A 19,434-nucleotide genomic window follows, 5' to 3' on the forward strand; every position below is an offset into this window, starting at 1 on the left:
CGTGCACTAGGCAAGATATTGGTTATGTAATGTCATGCCCACTCATTTCAATATAGCAAATAAATACACCTTAAAAAATAACAAAACACACACCCACTCAAACAAAACACTGTTAAATAAATGCTTTAGAAAATTTTACCGCACAAAAATGTTCCGTCTCAAATATGGTCACTTTGACCATAAAAAGATATAAAAGTAATCTACTGGCGAAGACGAGTAACACCACAAATAGACCAGACAAATGCCATGACCTTCCACACTGATACCTTACTCTTGTTTGAGCTAGCTTGATGATACTTCTAAATATAGAAATAATATTGAATTACAGCCTGGACCTTAATAACGGGCCGATTAATCCATCCTCCCGCCCACCTAAATCAAAGAGAGCGTATAAAAACTAGGAAAATCAATACGTAGGAAAGTGGCCGATAGTTTGCGAACAAACGATACAAAGCAAATCAAATTTAGCAGCAGAAAAGAAGTATTGAACATTTTCTCTAATCATCATCACTGATAGGAAGGTTACAATATTAATCATGAACAAAAGGTGGGACTTTTATATTGACATTGAATGGCGCAAGTCTCCAAATAGTAATAATAATTGCAAACGTCACTTTATGTTAAATGTCTTTGGAGGAAATTGGTAAGGCAAATAAACCTATAATATACTAATTATAAAAGCTTCCACGTGCGTTCATTTCTGGCGCGTATTAATTTTTGTAAAATCGTAAATTTTAATTTTCGTTCAAATTTTAACAACAAAGTAATTTAGCCATCGATTTGTGTTTGTTTGGTATCTTTTAAAACAACTCTGACATAGGCTGAATAAAAATATAACAATACATAGGAACACATTGCTAACGAATTAATCAAGTCCTCCTCACTGCATAAATATAATTATGAGATTGCTTTGATTTTTCAAATTGACATTTCAATATTACAATACAATCGGTTCACACTTTCTATTCAAAGAAACTTACTTTCCTTTTACTTTTGGTCGCTGCTTGTTTCTTTCAATGTTGCGAGGAAATGTTAGGTCGTATGTCTTCTCAGGTGGCATCCGTCAAGTTGGTGTGTACCTGGTCAGCAGCCACTTGACTTCCTCAAACCATCTTCGTCTATAGGTCTTCCCTTGGATTTGAACCCAGGTAGTTGACTGTAATATATCTGTAGGGCAGGTTGCTTTCGGGGTATGTGCATAAGATGCCCAAACCATTTCAAATTTGATAAACGAAACACAAGTTGATAGAACCATTAATAATTTTCTTTGAAGTACATTGTTTACCTTAGCTTAAAATGTCAAAACAACATCCCCATATTACGTTTAAGCCGATAGCACATCAAGTAACCTAGCAAAATATCAGCTAAACCCTTCCGGCGTTCTCAATAGTCCAACACATCACCACATGCCAATAATCACAATACGTGACAATTATAAAAGAGTTGCATTTGGTCGCTGCTCTTTCTCTACTTTCCAAATGTATCAAATTGATACAAGTAATGGACACGTTTATCTGTAAAAAGCGCAAGCTCAGAAACCTTGATATCGGTATGGATACGTATTATCAATTATGAAATCTCTGATTTCTTAAAATTATTTATTGTTCTCTACTATGAGTATGTATAGCAGAGCATCAATGATATCGGGAAATTGAGTCAAGGACTTGGATTCACCCCTTAATATAAATTTAAAGCACAATGACCAGCAGTTTATATTCGTCCCTGATCATGCATGATGAGATGTTAGTGCTGTCTAATTTCGATCTAATTATTTCATTAATGTCGTTAGACTTGCCAGAAAAAGTTATGTTGTTCACTGTACCCAAGGGTATCTCTTGAGTATCTTTCAAGGATTTGAGAACATTATCTCCGATGGCAAATGCGCAAACATCTGGTTTACTAGAACGGATGCAGATCGATTTGCATTTGATTGCCTTCAGGGTCAAATTCATAGATCTGATGAAATCATTGATTTCATTCATGAATTTTTGATGGTGGCGTTTATTTGATGTAATTTATAGACAAAAATCAGCAAATGGCAAAACGACAACCATGATGTCTACCAGAAATTTTACTAATTTGGTTAAACCTCAGATTAATAAGTAAACAGATTGGAATTTTCCATGCCTGTGCCCTCTAAGCGTACTCGAATTCAGCTGACACCGGTACAGCGTTCAGACCTGGTGACATCGTGCGAAGTTTCTTTTTTGTACACTCGCGCTATTTGCGCTATTTTTGAATTTGTTCACGCGGTACCTGACTTAGCGTCGATCCCCAATGGGCAACATACCAAGTTTACACGGTATGGGTTAAACATAGCCAGAAAGATGATCGGAGACAATCGATCACCCTGAAAGACCACCTCGTGAAGTCAAAAGGTGATGACATCCAATCGGGGCCTTTGACTTGCCGCTTACATCATAGATGATTCAGATAAAACTACGATAAGATTATTGCAAATATTGTCATTCATGATATAAATACAACCTTCTTAGCTTTACATTTGATGAAGTAACGTATTTATCAGGCATTGTCGAAGCATTTCAATGCATGAACCATTGTACTTGCCTCGGGGACACCGTGGTACAACATAGTTGGTACGTCTATTTAAGGGTACTTGCCCATCAATTTCATTCAGGGGCGTGTTTGAAAAACGGCACAACGCACGACGTCATTTGTAATTCATGTCAAAACCTGGGGAGGACCACACACATGGATCCGTGTATACGTGCGCAATCGATACTCAATGATCCAGACAATACCGTTTGAATATACCGCCCTTATGTATGCACCTGCTTGACACATCTTGTCACTTGCGGGAAGATATACTCTGTAGGCCTTCCCTAATAGCTTACAATAGATACCCCGCCGTAAATAGCTCTCTTCATTACCTCGCTGTGCCAGAATATACGCGCAGTGTACATACTTTTGAACCATATTTTGTTCAAAAATGATAGGAAGGGACTGTTTTCAGCTAAAATGTTGGCTATCAGCAGAAGCCTCATGATACCGGGAAGTGTTGCAGAAAGGTAAGCGTACTCTTTATTTATTCAAAATATCACATATCAATGAATTTAAATTGGAAATCCAAAAAGGAAATGTCAGGTCAAAATTCTCACCTTAGAATTATTGTGAAATAAATTTAGGCTCCGCAAACAACGTCCAATTATTCCCATTGGTGTTTGCTACCGTGCATATAATAAATTATGATTTGGGGCTAATTTGAGAAGAGTTAATGCCTCGAGTTTCAAAATACACCGAGTGATGTTTTTTGATCAAAAACATCGACAATTCAAGACTCAAGAATCAAGAATTATCTGGGATAATTGCAACAGTATAATGAAAGTTATGATCTATCCCAGCAAACATTATAATATTGGCCCAGTAATGGCTTAAACCGGTCTACTTCTGGCAATACCGGACACGGCTGACGGTATAACGCCAGTACAAATCCGATACTGGTCAATGTTTGGCCGCCGTTTTCTTACCAGGATAAGCTGTGCCGTACTTGGTCCATTATTGGGCCAATTGAAGACTACCCGAATATGGCATCGAGCCGGCACATACATACTGGTCCAGTTGCGGCAGACACTTGTAGGCCGGGCTTGTAGGCCCCGAGTGCCGGCCCTGTATTGGCCCAATGTTGCATTAATGTGGGCGTGGTTTTGAAACCCTGACATTTTCTACTATCAAAATACAATATTTGATCAGTATCATCTTCATTTTGAAGGGCCACATGTTATTATTATTATAAAGAAGAGGCAGTGAGTTTGCGCTTGTTCCGAATATTTCATTTACTGCCTTGTAAAAAATCTACGTGAGCAAGGCATAATTTTTATCTGATGACACCATAGAATATATATTTCATTTATTAATGGCTCAGTTTTGTGAGCTTGGTTTGTTATCGACCTTTAATACTTTGCACATCAGTTAACACAAATTCAATTGTGCTGAGTGCAAGTAACCTGCAGGTCTCCTTTATAAAGAAGGAGATCTGGTTCAACAGGTGAAACTGACCAATAATGCCTGAACCAACCGGATAATCGAGGAATGAATAGAAGAATATTCCACAGCTAGACGTGGACCAAAATGAAATAAAATAAAAAGGACCAAAATTGGACCATTACCGTTTGCTTACGGTTGCATAATGGGAATATATTGGCAATATTATATTGGCCCAGTACAGTATTGAATAAATTGGACCTCTACTGGGCCAATTTCAACCCATTTTGGCCCAGTGCTGGCAATATCTATTGGGCCAGTCGAATGCCCGTGTGCACGACCGTGTCGGACCAATACAGGCTGCCATTCTTGGTCCTTTATAGCAGCTTTTATAGAGCCAGTATCGGGCCGATTCTATAATGTTTGCTGGGATGCTACCAGATGCATCATTAATTTCCTGACTATGATATTTAGTTGTGGGAAAAGATTACTTTAATGTTTTGGCGGGATTATTTCCCGCCAAAAATTTCAACCAAAAAGAGCATAGAGCTTTTAGTAATGAGAACTTTTAAAGAAACCTCTTTATACATTTATGATATGCACTAGCCAATTTGGTCTTTGATGCAAGCGGCATCATTGTTAAATATAGTGCTCTTTCCCGGATTTAACCCCCTGATACTATTATACAAATGAGGTGATGTCAAAACAATGACTATGCCCTCAGCTTCGCTTCGGGCATAGTCATGGTTTTGACATCACCGAGGGCCTATAATTTTAAACTGTGCCCCGAATATTAAGCAGTCAATATTTGTTTTATATACCGAATAATATAAATTTAGATTCTCCTCATTTGATTGGTTAAAAGATTTCATGAGCTGACAAGGCCTACAAGCTTTTAACTGCATAGGCCTTTAGTCTTAAATGCACACAGTGCATGCAAGAGCAAGGGTGCAGAATTTGGACCGATATCTACCGATTTCATATCTAAAACAACCCTACCGTTTCTGCTAACATCACACACTGCTGAGTCTCTAGGTCGTAGTAATTTGTCTAAAAAGTGACATTTGGCAGGTATAAATCCTTGACATGTAACGGATTGTAAACAATCACTGCACTCACTATGACGGCCGGTGAAAGGTCTTCGTCTGCAAGGAGAGGTCAAATTCATCGCGAACTGTGACCGCTAGTCTCTTTTACAACACTGTAATCATCGCTGGCCGTATAGTGGGTGTGTAATGTATACGAGCGATCTGTGTATTCGGGGTTGCGAATATCCAATTATTTAGCGGGCACAGTTGAATCTATGCCCGGGGCACAGCTGTTGCTAATGACGTTATCTTGATAGAAAAAGGAGGCACAGCTATTTTAATGACTCCACTTTTAACCAATCAGATGAGAGGAATCTATATATGAGGTATATAAAACCTAATATTGTTAATACCCTTTATAATGGACTGACGTGCTTTGTATGATATTACTTCATTTGGTAGTAAACTGTCTTTAAAGGTGACATTCGATGAGATCTACATACAGGGAGCACAAATATAAGGTAGCACACCGTTAGAACACTGTTTAAAATATCGATGTTTAAAAGAATGTTGTTTAAAAACATAAACACCATTGTTCAAAATCTAAAAATCGGTGCTTGATTGTTTTAAACAACTACGTATCAAAAGAATAAAAAGAAACACGTACGTCAATGTAAAGTTTTATAAACAAGAGTTGTTTAAAAATTCCCGGGGAAAAGTCACGTGATTACGCTTAGCCAATGACAGCGCTGGTCAGAAAAAAGCAGACGTCCATTCTTCCATCATGGCGAATGCAGTGCATGAAATGTCTGCGAGAGATCGGCTCATTTCATGGGGTCTTAATGACCTTGTTCAGACGTTTCAAGGTAATATATTTATTCTTCTTAAACTATAGAATATATTGACAAATGTTCAGGGTACAAATAGTTTTGTTAAACTACAATATCAAGAATCAAAGTGAACCGTTTCGTACTTTCGTGCATGTCTCATGCACGGCCACTGCACTGTACTGACATTGCAATGTTCATGTATTGTGAGTACCGTCGATCTTCATCGCCGAAAAGGTGCGAAGAAACATTGGATTTTCAACCTCAAAATTCAACACGAACAGAAAGTTATGTTTGATGTAAAATAATGTAGAATAAGATTGTGTGTGCCTGAATTGAAATATCAAGTAAGCCTTGCAAGTAAGTGTAAGTGGGGAAAAAAGTGAAAACACGGTGTTTATGCAGGGAAGTGCCACTGGTTTATCACTTTATGAAAGTGATCATCATCATGGTGATATATAATGACTTATGAGCAGTAAGCTTACAATACATTTATACTCACAGTCACACATTGAATCAGACATTGTCATTGGCATGACAGACCTTCGATTTTTGACATTTATCTCAGCGATCAATTCGCGAGGATTTAATTTCGCGAATCTGTAGGTTTCGCGAAATTAAATACCACACAAAATTTACTCGAGAACTCTAGCTTTGAATTTGCACATTGTGCACACGATAGTTACGCATTCGACAAAATGTTCGATGCTATAGAAAAATTATTTAATTTGTGTACATCGTGGAACATTGAAAGCTACGCTTGCATGCTTGTTACTCCGCGACTAATCATGCTAATACACTCGCGTACAACGCGCCTCTATGCGTCCATACTAGCGATTTTATCGGCGTACAACAGCTTACTACGCACGGCCACGCAAAGAGTGTGTTCCACGATGTACACAAACTAAATAACTTTTCTATAGAGTACGTTGCTATCGTTTTTCGGTCGGACAACGGTGACATTTTTTGCACCGGATGTTATTTATTCTGTTTGAAAATGTTGAAATTTGGATGAAAGTTATTTTGATGAGTCAACTGTATCTTTTGAGTAAAATTTGGCTATTTTGAATTTGAACAGTCTAAAATTTTGTTGAAGTGCAATTTTAGCAACATTTTTGATGCGATCGCCTGTCGTGATCGGCTGTGTTTACTTCTGAACTTCCATTGCTTTACACGGTGTCATGCTTCAGCGAATCTGACTAGATTTTGAATGCAAAGGTCTCTAGACTCTAGCCTCGATTAAGCTATCGGTGAGCAAATTCGTGGCTAGACTTCTCGAGCAACGCGAAATTAAAGTGTTTTACTGATCAAGAAATCTATTTACTATCCACGACGACACGATAGTTACTGTGTGGATAGAGTGTGGAACTATAACTACTTCAGTCACTCAATCGTCGCCAATTTTCAAACGTATTAAAACAATTCTTTGTGAAGTTCAATGTTACCGAAATTTATTTTGATGACTTATCTGTATCTTCAGAGCAAAGTTTGATAATTTGTAAGAGGTTAACCATGCTAACAATTCACCGACGTGTCATTTGAGCAACTTTTTCGGGCGCTACACCCGTCGTGATCGGCGTTGTTTACATCAGAATTTCCATTGCTTTGCATGGTGTCATGCTTCACTGATTCTGACGCGTTTTGAGATAGCTCCACGTTCTATCCTCATATCCATCGTCGGTTATCCGTGGCCTGGATTGAGGATAGACTTTTCGATCAAGTTTTACAGGACTTAGTCATAAAGTGCACGATAGTATAATCATGATAATCAAGTCATATATATTTTTTTTTGATGAAGATTGTTTGCTGGTTTGCATATGAGTCATTCCGTCTCAAATCACCCTCTTTTCAAGAAAATTGCCAGGTGACCCCCTCAGATTTTGATGAAACTCCTCTTAAATATTGGTTTAGGGCCGGAATGAACACACACAAAAATTTAGCCTTGTACTCTAAATCGTTTTCAAGATATGGCCCTCTAAAGATTTGTCAAAACCCCCCACTTTTGCTTTTGTGCGTCGCGTCACTGATTTTTTACATTTTTGAAGACTCATATTTTCTGAATGCAAGCAGATAATAGGCTCAAAATACTGGGTAACTTTTCCCCATATTTTCAGAATCTTTAATCGAAGGCTGTGTTTCTTGCGTAATTTTTGACTCAGGGGTACCTGAAAATGCACATTTGTGCCACACGACAGTACTTTTTCCAATTGTCAAGGTCACATATTTTCAAAACGAAAGGATCATGGTATACTCTAATTACAAGTATGTGATATTTAGGCAAATATGTACATTTCTAAGCAATTATAGTCTTAGAAACCAACAAATAAGGAAATGGTAGGGCCCCAAAGTTGGACCCACAGACTTCTGGTCCCAAAATAGCGCCCCCTATCCATGGCTGATTGGCCACGTGGACAGTTCACCAGAAATTTGAAAGTTACGTCAAATTAACATGTTTATATAATCTACATACATATAAGTCAAATAGCAACTTTGTGATGCATCTCTTTCATGGTCAGATGGAGTCTTCAAAATTGCCCATTTTTAGCCCAAAGTAGCCAAATTCAGCAGCCGAAAACTTTGAAAAAAAATAAAAATAAAAATAATTTTTTTTTTTTTTTTTTTTTTGAATTTTTTATGTCGACACACTGTCGACGTCGGCATACGAAATATGTCGACATTAAAAAACGGTGCCGACGACGGCACTACTGCACGCACAGTCTCACAATCTTTCAGTTTCATGTATTTTCTAAGATGGCGATTTTGTCAACAAAAAAAAATTTTGTGCGTTGATCAACTGGACATCTTTTTTTTTGAGTGGGCTACTATAGTGGAAATTTCAATTGAATGAACACAGCTTTCAACAGCTGTATTCGTATTCGTGATCGTATTTCGCGTATTTCAAACTACAACACGAACGCATGACCTTGGATACAGTACTAACCAATGACAAGTGCATTGGCATGGTTGGATTCACGAACCGTGTTATGCACGCACAGTCGCACATGCTGGCGTACATCACGCTGTATACGCAAAAAATCATCACGCTATGTCAGGCTGTGTTCATTCAATTGAAATTTCCACTACAGTAGGCCTACTACCAGTGCACTTCGGCGGAACTCCAAATTTGGATACATATCCATTGGCTTAGGAAGATTTTCAACATGGGGGGGGCCTGAAAATTGAAAAAATCTCCTATTTAAGAATATCTATCAAATCATTTTTGCCCCTGGCCTAAACACTTCTTCACTCTCTGTGTGTGGGGATAGTGTACTTGTTTCTGTAAAATCAAGGATACCCACATGACTTTTAAAATGTAAATTCATTGGTAAAACAGGGCTATATCGCTGATTCTAATTTCTAATATTTAGCCCAAAAAAGTCCCCAAACTTGCACTTTGTGACTATATAGGAGCTATTATATATGTTTTGATATATACCTATTGCTTTTTGTGCTGCCTAAACTTTGTTAAGGAGGTACTTACCAGTCCTATTTTCTGTCGGTGGGGGGGGGGGGGGATATTCAATATGGACCCATTTCAAAAAGGGAATCTTGTGTAATTTTAACTAAGAATTTAAAAATTGTATTTGTGCTTTTGTTATTTTCAGTCCACACTTTTCTGTGAAGGAAGTTATGGCTGAAAATCTAATGGAATGTTTTCCGTTTTTGAAGGATCCACTCGGTCCCACAGGATATGTGAGTATATATACATCTTAATAAAATATAATCCACAGATAGTGCCATGGATTAAGGAAGAGAACTTGAATAGAATTTTAAGAAAAATCCATTCTTGTACAAATTCTTTTAAATGTTTAAATTTACAGTAGAGAGCAGATCATACTGAAAATAATCAAATCTTTTAGCAGACTGCAAAGAGCCCATATTCAAAGGCCCTGTACTTATTTCTCCAGCATTGTTGTCCATTTTACATGCTTTTTCAGGTTTTTTTCAAGGAAGTTCATTCTTATGCCTGCAAATAGCAGTCACCCAGGAAACTGGTGTTTTTATTACCTTTTGCAATTGCTCTTGTGTGGTCAACAGGATTTTTAACAAACAAGCAAAGGACCCAGGAAAGCAGGATTCAATATGAGCCCTATATCATATGTTAATTATCTCTCTTTATGTTATTATGTATCATCCAATAGAAAGCCTGGTACATCCGAGGAGAGCATGGTAAGCCAGCCACAGGGTATTTAGAAGCAAGATTGCGTTACCAGAGAATGCTTATGTCCGTAGATCAACGTGGACAGACTGGACACGCAAGGAAAAGGCAGCAACAGCAACAAAAGCAACCAGAGTCTAAAAAGAAAATTGCTGAGAATGCAGTCTCAGGTATGTATTCATGTAGTAAACATAATAAGGAATGATACTTGTTGGTGTTCAGGAAAGAATTTTTGTTGTTGTTGTTGACTTTCTTTGTTGATGAAGGCCATATAAACCTGGGCCATATAATAATTGCTTTAAAATTAACACAATATCATATATCATAGGATCATGCACTCCAAAATAGGTGAAGTGTTATGGAACGAAAGCCAGATTCTGTGTACCAAAACAAACCTTGCTTGGAAACCAGAATCTCACTATAATTTTGTAAATGGGCTGGACATTACACTTGTATGCTTTTTGTAAAATGGGCTCAAAAAGAAACTTATAATTTTTCACAAGGTCATATCTTAAAATCATGTCCATCAAAATGAGCCACAATTACACACAGGATTACTTCAATACTCTGCTCTAAAACATGTCCGTAACCAAGCAGTTGCCGAACTGGCACAACAGCCCAACAATTTCATTAAGAGATTAATGTTCAAAACTGTTCAAAAATTAAAGCAGCACACAATGGTGAAGGCAAGATTCGCACTCAGCACCTGTGTTATCCTGTTACTGTGCATGAATGAGTTTTTATGGAAAGTTTAGGGTTGTATGGGGTATTCTCTTTGCTGATCTTCATTCTGGAGTCCTGAAACTCTATGTTGCCAAATTTCCAGGCGGTGACATGTGATACAGCAAGCGGTTCCATGCCAGTGCATTTTACAGTTGTGTCAGTAAGGTAACCATTTGGATATTGACATGTCATTAAAGTAGAGTATTGAAGTAATCCTGTGTGTAATTTTGGTTCGTTTTAATGGACAGATTTTCAAGATATGACCATGTGAAAAATGCAAAAATAGTCACAAATTTATCAAGGGGTGTAGTACCACCTTAATATAGCTTCATATTAATGTTTTGACAGCATGACCTTGTGTACATATAGCTATCAATATTTCAATGCTTTGCCCTGCTTCATCTTAAAATATATTGTATTTTTCAATTTTCTTATTTTTAGGAGGGTACAGACTTGGAATACTATATCAACCAAATCGACCGGAAAACAAGACCACAACCATTCATCCTGATCATAGGGGGATCGCGCACAAAGCCTTTACAAACCTTTGTCATTGTGGAACGGCAAGGATTACTATGTTCAACCATGACCAAAGCCATTGATTATGCACTCAAGTTGCATTATGTCCTTGATGTAGTATACCAAGAGCAATGCTTTGCTGCCTGGCAGTTCTTGCAAAGTGTGGTGTATCAGTTACCTGGTGATGCAACATCAAGTTATGTAAGGGAATTTAGAACCTATCTTAAATCACTTGAAGAGGAATGAGGGAAAAGTGTTCATTCAAATGTTCATTAGAAACATTAAGGAGATTGCGATTTACCGGTTCGTAGAAACGCATACCGGTAACACCTTAAGAAATCACGTCATAACTCAAGAACCACAATGCCTATAAAGTTGTAACTTTGTAAATACATAATTTCATTTTCAAGACTTCAAGGTGAGGCAGCACTATAAAGTTTAAAGTTGAGGTAATGTTGCTTGTTTGTTGGTCGTGTATCCTGTGAGACCAAGTGTTAATACTAGATATTTGCACCAACTTCTTCTTGAGACATGTTTGAGATTTGAACACAAACAAAGCACCAACAGGTTTCAGCTTGGTGTCAAAATATTTTATGTTAATAGCAATGTCAATTCCTCATTGACAATGCACAGTGTTGTAGTAGAGATCAATGAACTTTCCAATTGGAGATTTGTGTGGTGCTCAGTGCTCTATGGCAAAATTGGGGAGAGTGCATTTTTGCTAGTAAAACATTTGATCATCAAGCTGAAATTCCAATGTTAGTTGCTATTGACCTGACATCTATAATGAAAAACATTAGGTGGTGCTCAGTATGCAATGGATGTATTCACAACTTTTATCATTGAAATGACATTCTGATTATTCTAATATTGTACTATATGTTTAATGAATATGAGATTTGAACACAAACAAAGCACCAACAGAGGTTTCAGTTTGGTGTCAAAATGTTTTATTGTTAATGTCAATTCCTCATTGACAATGCACAGTGTTGTAGTAGAGATCAATGAACTTTCCAATTGGAGATTTGTGTGGTGCTCGGTGCTCTATGGCAAAATTGGGGAGAGTGCATTTTTGCTAGTAAAACATGTGATCATCAAGCTTAAATTCCAATGTTAGTTGCTATTGAGCTGACATCTATAATGAAAAACATTAGTATGCAATGGATGTATTCACAACTTTTATCATTGAAATGACATTCTGATTATTCTAATATTGTACTATATGTTTAATGAATATGAGATTTGAACACAAACAAAGCACCAACAGAGGTTTCAGTTTGGTGTCAAAATGTTTTATTGTTAATGTCAATTCCTCATTGACAATGCACAGTGTTGTAGTAGAGATCAATGAACTTATCAATTGGAGATTTGTGTGGTGCTCACTGCTCAGTGCTCTATGGCAAAATTGGGGAGAGTGCATTTTTGCTAGTAAAACATTTGATCATCAAGCTTAAATTCCAATGTTAGTTGCTATTGAGCTGACATCTATAATGAAAAACATTAGTATGCAATGGATGTATTCACAATTTTATCATTGAAATGACATTCTGATTATTCTAATATTGTACTATATGTTTAATGAATATGAGATTTGAACACAAACAAAGCACCAACAGAGGTTTCAGTTTGGTGTTAAAATGTTTTATTGTTAAGGTGGTATTGGAGGCATTTTGGAAGTGCTCTATTCATGTTTTAAACATATTAATTGAGTAGGGCAGAGAACACTGACAAATATGCCTTTGTTTGAAGCTAATCGGACATACGGTTTTCATAATACATACATTTTAAATTTCTTTGTATTGTATTGTTTTTATCGATAATCAATACAGTTAATGAGCTAATATGACTTGAAAGCGATCATTAATATGTAATTTTTGCCAATATTTTGCTCAAATTCAATGCATTTGTTCATAACATTTTTATTTAATAGAATATTGGTTTCAAACTTGGTCAAAGTGTTCCTAATGACTTCCAGATAATTTATGCATAATTAATGAGCTAGCCGCCCTAATTTGCATAATTAATCAGCATTTATGCACATTAGCTCATTAAATATGCAAATTAGGGGGCGGCTTCACTATATAATACATTAGAACATATTAGAAACACTGACCAAGTTTCAGGGCAAAAGTATGCAAAATAAAAGTACCATGAATATTTATGCATTGATTTTTAGCAAAATATTGGCAAAATTACATATTAATGAGCCTTTACAGTCCTTTTTAGCTCATTAACTATATTGATTATTGATAAAAACAATAAGATACAAAGAAAATATAATTTGATGTATTATGGAAACCGTATGTCCGATTTGCTTCAAACAAAAGGCATATTGATCAGTGTACTTTACCCTACTCAATTAATCTGTTTAAAACATGCTCAAAGCATTTCCTAATTTCTAGAAAATGCCTCCAATACCACCTCCTTAAATAGCAATGTCAATTCCTCATTGCACAATGTAGCTGTGGTAGTAGTAGGGTCAATGAACTTTCCAATTTGAGATTTGTGGTGCTCAGTGCAGCTCTCATAAGGCAAAATTGGGGAGTGAATTTTTGTTAGCATGGTTAGTAAAACATTTGAACACCAAGCTGAAATTTCTCAGTGTTAGTTGCTTTGACGTATTATGAAAAACATTAGTTGGTGCTCAGTATGCAATGGATGAATGGATGTATTCCAACTGTTATCATTGAAATGACTTTCTGCTTATTGTTCTAATATATTGTATTATATGCTTAATGAATATGAGATTTAACTCAAACAAAGCACCAACAGGTTTTAGACTGGTGTCAAAATGTTTTATTGTGAATACCGATGTCAATGCAATTCCTCTTTGACAATGCAGTGTAGTAGGGGCAGTGGCGTAACATCGGTGGAGGGGGGGGGGGACAGTGCCCCCTGAAGGTGTTGATCGAGAAATCCAACTTACTCCACTGGGAAAAATGAGAGGAAGGGAAAGAGCGAAAGGGAAGGAAACAAAGTAAAAGGGGGAAAGGATGGCAGGAAAGGGAAAAATTAAGGAAAATTTTATTATTATATTTTTTTTTTTTGCTTGTCACTTTTTCTAACCATTGAAAAATTTGTTTGGGTCAACCTTTTGGTTGGATGTTTACCGGGAAGAAATTATGCACACCAGGAAAATTTGGGCTGCCCCCCCCCCTCAGCAACCAACCTCTGTTACGCCACTGGCAGGGTCTATGAACTTTCCAAATGGAAATGTGTGTGGTGCAGTGTTGGAATTAAGCATTTTTATGCGTAGCAAAATTTGCTTTCATTGCTTTTCTCTTGGTACATTCACATACTTCAGTGTTTAAGTCTATGGCATAAAAATGCAACTCAACTCCAAAATTGTGTAGCATTTTGCTACGCGATACCAGCTATTTCCAACACTGGTGTGGTGCTCAGTGCTCTATATGGCATTGATTATTGTTCTAATGTTATAATTTATTATAATGATAAGAATTATGAAAAAATGTTTAAATAAATTGTGAATAATGAAAAATGTTCAAATAAATTTTGTTGGCAAAAATTACATGCATTATGAACTCTTCTGATTATTAAATGAGTTGTGTTTAATATGAATTTAAACAATGTTGTGCTAAAAATTAAACAACACTTGTTTAAGTTTTGAGTAATTTGTTTTCAACAACCCGCTGTGCAGGAAAGCAGTAAATAAACAACAGTTGCTCAAAATTTAAACAATGTTGTTTAATCTAGGCTTACACAACTAAGTTGTTTAATTATACCACTAAACAACAGTTGTTTAAATCTTGGTCAACATTTTAAACAACAAACTGTTTAATAATTAAACAACTTTGAGTTGTTTAATTTTTAAACAAGAGTTGAGCGATTCACCTGGTAACTTGTGGTTGTTTAAAATTTTAAACAACTTGTTTAATTTTTTTTTAACAGTGCAGCTAATGAATTGTTATCATGATGCTTTAAAATCTTACATTTATACCAAATAAATAAAGAGTAATTTAAAATTCAATTATCAATCTAATTTAAATTAAATGGAAATGCTTTTCACATTCAGTACAAGTCGTTGAAGTGTATATAGTTCATATTCTGTAAAAGCTAGTTAACCTTTTTCAGTACTTCTTGAGACCTCCATTTACCAACCATCAACAATGGAGTTGAACTGACCACACTTGACCGTTAACGTTTCAAAGCATTGTCTTGTTATTGTTTTCTGAATAACTTAGTCGTTTGATTTGCAGGACATCAAAAACAAGTAAGCAATAGGAAAATCAATAATAACACCTTACCCATTGCTTACCATTGACGTGGACTTGAAAATTCAACTTTCATTTTGTAGGTCACTGTTGACGTTTTCATCACTGTTTCCTTAATGTTTATCCATTTTCAAACTAACGAAAACATCCTTGTGGTCATTATGACTTCCTTGATTTTTGAATCCTATTTTTGTGCTCCCTGTAGACGACATGGACAAGGCAAAACCAACTAAATGCAATTTGTAAAACCAATATCTATTATCTATTTTTATCTTCATTTACACTGACCTTACAACAATACAGTATCCTGGCGCTCTCTACGGTATTACCAGCTAACGAAATCGCCATCCAATGATCCCCGACAAAGCTGTGTTCATATCAGAAGATTTACGGTAGAAATAACTCATATCATCCAACGATCAGGTAAAAGACCACTTCATAATTTATACAAAAGACAAAATAACACAATTTTTGTGTGAGACAAATTACGCTGAATAAGGTACTGTTGTGCTTGATTCATCAAATCCTGTGTTGTCTTCCTCAAACTCCATTCAACGGGGTGTTTGCTATCATTTAGATCAAGTATTTTATTCTTAATGTTAAGAAATGTGTACTTATCCAATTCTCAGATTTAAAGCGGGATATTTCAAAAGAATTAACGAAGACAAAAATAAAGAGAAAGGGGCAAGTAGACTAGTAGTTACACGATTATTGTGGGTTCCACACTTTTATCATTTACAATATAACGCAAATTCCGTTTTGTTTTCATTGCAATCGTAACACCACATTTGAATTTGGATTTGGAAGATACCTTCTCTTAAATAACAGTATTGCGAACCACCAGCATACATAACTCGATGTAGAGAGTCTTTCCTATTCAGAGGAAATATTGCAATTACACACCTTATTGCCTTTTAACAATAACCATTGACACTAGCACATATCAGAGAAGATGTAAGAAAAGGATGGAGAACAGAATTATATCCTTGAGATAATCCCGTAGGTAATCCTGTTGCACCTATCATAGTCCTTTATTCTCAAGTGGTGGGTTAACCAACAGTTAACAATGAGAGGAAATTCCGGAACCTAGTTCAGTTGGGATGATTTGAAGTGACCGCCAATTATGACCATTTGATATTTAATACCAGCAATGTGAAAAAAAGAAGAAATAACGTAGTGCCAAAATAATGTACCCTTTTACGGAAGGAGCAAAGTTTAATAAGTTATAACTCCGCTACTGAAGTACGAATGTCAGCGGCGAATGTCAGGTTATTATTTCCCAGTCCTTAAAAAAAATTGCAGGCAGAGGTGGGAATCGATCTCGGTACCTCCCGGTTAAACAGCACTGTGAAAGACCACTAGACCAACTAAATATCTGTTGTGAGATGTGTGACATTAATCTTTGATATTGCTTAATGGAACAAATCGCGGAATTAAATCAGTAATAAAAGAAATAGATTCTTATATAGCGGTCAAATTAGATAAAAGGGGAAATATTTGTCCCTGCTCGAAAGAAAATATAGGTTAGAAAATTATCAAATAAATTTAAATTACAAATTGAGATTTTATATTTCTTTCTTTCACGAGGCGACATTATCACAGACAAACACTGTATAAGCTAAAACTCGACGCTCATCACTAGATGCTGTCATTTAGCTCAATGGTAGAGCATCAGACTGCTGATATCAATATCGTTGGTTCGAGTCCTCCTGCCAGCAATGGTTATATTTATGATTTTAATGCTACGCTAAAATTTGTTCAATTTTTTCGTTTATTTATTTATTTATTTATTTATTTATTTATTTGTTTTTGTTTATTTATGTAAATAATTTGATATATTTGAAAGAGGTATTTGAGCAATTTTATAACCGTATGGGGTCATTTTGAACCCCACCCTCCCAACTTGCCAAACGCACAACACCTATGAGTTTGCATCATACATGTCATCATTAGTCACGATTATGCACTTTCAGTTTCCCACGCGTTTGAACGGGAATTGGATTGCGTACTTTTCGATGTCTAGTGAGCAAATTTTTTCATTATTTTGAGAAAATGATGTCAAATTTTCTATTCTATATTGTTTGGTAATAATGTCTTTTGCCAATAGTATGTTTAAAGTTGTAATTTTGTGTTTTTGATCGCAAAGATCGGATATTTTCGTTCCTGATTCGAATTCTGACCCCTTCGCAAGGGTGCCGATTTCGGCAGAACTTTGACGATAATTTTTCCTTTTTGGACACTTAAATGCTTTCGATCCTTAATTTTGTTTCAACCGAGTCTTAAATTATCAAGCACAATACAGTTGGTACCACATTTATATACATTGATGAAATTTTAAAGATTTTTTTTCAAGTTTCTAACCGGCGCAAATCGTTAAGTGTGTATTTCCCATTGACATCCAAAATGGCGTAAGCCAGTCCTCAATATACATAGGTACGGCGTATATAGGACCAAGGAGCTTATATAGAAAGGAGAAGAAATAGATTACGTAACGCATTGAAACCTTGTGCCGATTTGAAATCTGACAAGCTATTCATCGAAAGGTACCTTTTGTTTGGGACAAAGGGCTTCCGCCATTAAATCGGTAAGCTGACCCGACAGTGTATTAACGCTTTACCTAGCAGGCTACTGTCAATAAGTGATCAAATGCAAGTCGCGTGAAAGCGCTTAATGGAACGAAAAGTACCTATTGTTATACACAAACCCAAGGGTGTGATTGAGTAGCCGTAAGCACAAAAGGCACACATTAAGCTACATTAGCCGCTAATGCATAGTTCGTTGTCACCCCACTGACATTAGGTGCTTCATTTAAATAAATTGAATGCGCCTGCTGAATGATTACACATCAAGGCTGCCATAGTACAATAATGGTATTAAATAGCTACGTCCCGGAGCTACGTAATGCATGTAACATATAATAAGTATACCGGTATAGGCCTATATAAAAGTTGTTTTACAAATTGAGATTTTATTTTATTTTATTTTAAGAAGGAGAATGTCATAATCAGTGGCGTACTGAAGGGGGCAGCTCTTCTGTGAGAGGTCTTGGGAGGGGATGAGGTTGGAGGAGGGGATATGAAGAATGAGAGGGGACTGGAGGAAGAGAGAAAGAGGAAGAAATAAAGAGAAATAAATAAACAGACGTAAATAAATAGAAAGGTAAGGAAAATGATAGGAATGAGAGGGGACAAAACGTAAGAGGGGATGGAGAAGGGAAGGGAGATAAGAAGAGGGAGTGATACTTTAGCAAGTACAGAGAAAGGAAAAGAAATGAATGACAAATAAATGTAGGCCTTATAATAATTATTATAGAAACTAAACACAGCCCCCCCACACACACACATAGGCCTAACACTAATAGCACTATAGGCAGCCATTCGATGATGCCGATGCCTTTCATGCGTTCCGGGCATGCGTTACGTATTTAAAACGCCCAGTCAGATGTATTTTACACCTGCCAAGCACAAGTCACCCAATTTCGAAAATTGGACGTTGAATGTACACTCTCATGAATATTGATTGGCAACATTTTCCAATATGTCAGCGCTCAAATCAGACACAATAGAACAATAGACCATTCAGTGCGTTGTATAGGACTGGCAAGCGAGTCTATGAGCGTGTTTATAGTGGGGATAAACACGTGCGGTACTATGCGGTACAATTTCTATGAGCGTGAATATACCGCATTTTGAGTATACCGTATACGATAATCCTTGTATATATACCGATACTTCTTCGCTGTTTATAGTGAGACACAGTTACCGCACAAATATATACCAACTAACATTATCGTACATTTACAATGACCCATGAGGTCACACGGGGAATTCGGAATATTATGGCGCGAGCTATAAACAACCCATTCAACAATATGATCATGGCGGTGAACATGTAGCTTCCCCGTGTTTTGATAACTCTTGGGGTGAGAATCGTTCCGAATGTCCTGCGCGCATCGTACGCATCATGAAGAAGCTCCTACTTCCGGTAATACCGCACACAATTTA

The 19,434-nt window shown here is 36.5% G+C and overlaps 1 long non-coding RNA gene across 1 annotated transcript; it reads left to right on the forward strand.

Moving 5' to 3' along the window:
* Positions 1-5,746: 5,746 nt before the first annotated feature.
* LOC140159273 (uncharacterized) lies at positions 5,747-10,114 on the forward strand. The gene is made up of 3 exons (XR_011859864.1): positions 5,747-5,836; positions 9,403-9,490; positions 9,940-10,114. It is a non-coding gene; the product is annotated as an uncharacterized lncRNA (long non-coding RNA).
* The last annotated feature ends 9,320 nt before the right edge of the window (positions 10,115-19,434 follow it).

Source organism: Amphiura filiformis, chromosome 8, assembly GCF_039555335.1.
Source record: "Amphiura filiformis chromosome 8, Afil_fr2py, whole genome shotgun sequence".
NCBI classification, from domain to species: domain Eukaryota; kingdom Metazoa; phylum Echinodermata; class Ophiuroidea; order Amphilepidida; family Amphiuridae; genus Amphiura; species Amphiura filiformis.